We start from the raw sequence: 3805 nt of genomic DNA, 5'->3' as shown, positions 1-3805 counted from the left end.
CAGCCACCCACCCCGTCGGTACCGCCACTGGCAATTAAGCGCCTCGCAGCCTCTTGGGGGACACGCTGGACCGCAGACAGATTTGCGCATAAGCGGACGGTAAAATGTTTGCGCCCCGGACTGTCTGCGCCTGTCAGGAACGCGTAAAAAAAAAAAAGAAAAGAAAAGAAAAGGGAGAAGAATAAAAAATATATGTATCGCGCCCGTCCAGTTTGCTCGAGAGAGAGAAAGAGAGAGAGAGAGAGAGAGAGAGAGAGAGAGAGAGAGAGAGAGAGAGTATTGGGGGTGTAATTTCCTTCACCTTGCGGTCGAGGGCACCAACTGAACGGAGATCAAATCAGGTGGAAACGACGAACGGATCAATGTGATCAATGAGAGGATCGATCACTATCCGGGTGTGTGTTTTCTAATCAAGGCGGTTAAAGTCCCCCACGTTAAAGCGCGTGCTGCTGCGCGTTAGGGGACAGGTTCAGTCTTGGAGCAAGGACTTCCAAACTGGGCTCCTGCCTATCAATAATCATCCATCGCAGAATTGGCTCCGCTGTGCATTTTTTATACGGTTATATTACACTTTAATTCGATTGTTAGTTTGTTTTTATTTTTCTTGTCTTTTCGTAGCAATAAAAGCAGGCGGCAGGCACATCCGAGTCTCGCAAAAAATGCGCACGGAGTTGTTCCATTAACGATTCCGTTTCCCTAAAATTATATCCACTGATCCACGTAGCATCGTTTTTGAAAGACTCGTTCAAACCAAAATTAGTAATAATTTAAACGTGATTTAAAAAAAAAAAAAAAAAAAAAGTGTCAAGCGGGGATGCCAAAGATGAGACGGGGAAGGAGACAGGCGATTCCCAAATACCCGAGCGACGATGGTGATGATGATGATGATGATGATGAGGGAAACTGGGTCTCATCTCCACTCAGCCTGACCGAGGTGAAAATATGAAGAAGACATGTTCATCATGGTTTAAATTTAAAAAAGGAGGTAAAAAATACCTTCAGGTGTCGGATCTCGGTGTGATCATCTTAAGTTTCCTCTTCGGCTGCTGGTGCCGTCCGTCAGTCGGTCACAAAACTGAGTCGGAGAAGGACGAACGCTGTCATCGTCGGCTTTCTCTCCTCTCTGTTCCCTCTCTCTCTCTCTCTCTCTCTCGCTCTGACTCCAGCTCAGCTTTACCAATAATAACGGGACTCCAAAAAAGAAAAAAAAAGAAAAAGTCTCCCAGCCCTCCTCTGTTTTCCCCCTTTCCTGAGCACCTCCCTCTGCATCGCTCGGTTTTGTCTCCTGGTTCTCTGTCGGACTCTCCATCTCATCATCGCCCTCTCGGAAGTGATTAACACGTGCGCCCTATTATGTTCATTATGACTCATTACCGCACGCGGTACAGTCCGTGACCTTCGTGATGATCAATAGGATCATCTGTCAAACATCAGCGCAGCTTCTGAAGCATCCATTTGGCCACGTTTCTGTGAAAAATCTTAGTCCCTTCATTTCATTTAAGTATTTTAAAACCATAATTAGTTCTTTTATTAGTAACTGTTATGGCTCCATCAGCTTTCCATTCAAGTCCTAACCTTTATAATATTGCAAATATATATTATCACACCTCGCAGAAACACTTTTTCACATTGCCATTTTATAACTTTTATGACTTTTTTTTGAGCGAGGGTGGGAGGAATGCTTTTCAACAAAATCCCTCACCTGAGTAAATACTTTGAGAGACCTTACTCAAGACAAATTTGCGTTTGCTCTTTTTTGTAAAGCTCCGTGTTCTGTTAAATCCAGTCGAATTGTCAATCTTATGTATTTTCTGGCACATAGTTACTTGATTGCTATAAAACTGCTGCATCAAATATGATTTAAAAGAAATTTGACTTTCCAGTCTGACGCTTTGAAATGGGCCTCTGTCTCTTTAAGAAGCTCCTGGTCCATCCTGATCTGCAGTGACCCACGTTTATAATTCCCTCTTTTATTTTGATATTCCACTTCCACTTATCGACAAGCTCATTTTTATTTTAGCTAAATGTTTAGTTACCAGGTAAATATTTAGCTAGCAACCTGAATATTTAGTTAGTGAGCCGGCTAAATAGCTTACCAACTTCGAAATTAAATGCTTAGTTTGGAACCAAATATTTAAGCTAGCAAAATACATTTTTTAAATTGGAGCTAAATATTTAGCTTGTAAAGTAAATAGAGTGAGAAACTAAACATTAAATTCACAAGCTAAACATTTTGTTTAAAAATGAAGTATTTGTGTCATTATAGAAGAACATGATTTAATCTAACGTAGGTCTTAGTCCTCGATGCGGCCGTCGCAGGTTCAATTCCCAGCGTGGTGACCTTTGCCCTTGTCTTCTCTCTCTCTCACTGCCCACTTTCCTGTCTGAGCACTTTCACTTAAAGGCCACTAGAGTCAAAAAAAAAACCCAAAAAACCTTAAAAATAAAAAAATCTGAGCAGCTCCTCTGCCACTGCTGAGGAAAAGCATCCCCACAGCATGATGCTGCCACCAGTTCTCACTGTGCCGACTGAAAACAACATCAGAACAAAGTCTGTAGATGTGTCCTACACATTTCTGATTAAAATATGTCCTCATTGCAGCTACTTGTATGGGACAGTGTCCAGAAAGGTGCTCAAGAGAATATTAGCCAAGTAAAAGTAAAGTGCAGTAAAGATACTAAAAGCTTTGTTTTCCTTTTCTAAAAGTTACACAACTTTTTAGAAACTGAGTAAATGTAGCTAGTTTCTCGTACCCACCTCCGCTTATGACAACCTCTAAACTCAAGACTTTCTTTGAACAACAGCTTTCTTCTGTAACGGCCAGAATCGACGCAGGTTTGCCTTTGTTCCAAACTGCATCAGGTCACAGACGACGGACTGGACACAATTTTGAGATATCCAAAGACAGGAAGACGGGTTGACATCCTAACCCTGACTTAAGCTTCTGCAGCACGTTCTCCCCGGCCTGTCCGTCTGGCATGTTCCTCTGTGTCCGTTTGTTTGCTAATGTTCTCCAACAAACCTCTGATGCCTTCACAGAACAGCTGGATGCTTTGTTTTTTGGCTTCAGAAATACACAACTCTTCTCTTTTTTTGTGTGTGAAAACATTTTGAATGCCATACAGTTTTTCTTCCACTTTACAATTTTGAACATTTAGGTCTGTCACACAATATCCCAGTGAAGTATAATGAAGTCGTGGGGTTCATTAGATTTCTTTCTTCTTTTTTAAAAAAAAAAAAGTGGAAAAAAAGTAGAAGTAAGTCACTACGTCCCCTCCTGGCCTCCACTAGTAGAATTTGCAGCGCCGTCATATTTATGCTCCCACTCTTCCAAGCTTTCCACGTGAGCACATTTGAGCTGCAAAGCATCCATTAGTCCTTGTTTAAACTTAATTTAGAAATGCAGCATAAACGCACAAGTCGATAGCCTTTGCTTCCCGTACGCTTACTTATTTGGCAAACGGCTGATAAAGTACGTGGCAATGTAAAGCATAAGACTTGATTCTCAGAGCGCTACAGGAGCGCTCGCTGTTCTGACAAAAGGGATTTACAAGGGGTACTTACACTCAGCTTGCACATAGTTTGCATTGTGCATTAATTTGATTTTGTGCAATTTAGCTAATGGCAAAACAGATGAACAGCCCAGCGGCGCAGCTGCGATACTAACTAATACATTTTCACGTTTGGTGTAAGGCTTTTAGAAAGAGTTCGCTGTCAAAGGCGGTTGTAATACTTTTAAAGAGTCTCGTAAATTTATCGGTGCTAGAGTGCAAGTTATTACCGCTCGCCCTTAATACTCTTGAT

At 41.7% G+C, this 3805-nt stretch overlaps 1 protein-coding gene across 1 annotated transcript in view; it reads right to left on the bottom strand.

Annotated features, from left to right (window-relative positions):
• LOC103138422 (uncharacterized) overlaps positions 1-1320 on the bottom strand; it is a 103012-nt gene extending 101692 nt beyond the window's left edge. The window contains exon 1 of the mRNA XM_016671779.1: positions 997-1320. The gene's annotated coding sequence lies outside the window, so the exon portion shown is untranslated. The remainder of the gene's footprint in view (positions 1-996) is intronic.
• Between the last annotated feature and the right edge of the window lie 2485 nt (positions 1321-3805).

This window comes from Poecilia formosa, unplaced genomic scaffold, assembly GCF_000485575.1.
Source record: "Poecilia formosa unplaced genomic scaffold, Poecilia_formosa-5.1.2 Scaffold50, whole genome shotgun sequence".
NCBI classification, from domain to species: Eukaryota; Metazoa; Chordata; class Actinopteri; order Cyprinodontiformes; family Poeciliidae; genus Poecilia; species Poecilia formosa.
The sequence above is the reverse complement of the archived record's forward strand: the minus strand, read 5'-3'. Positions and strand labels throughout refer to the sequence as shown.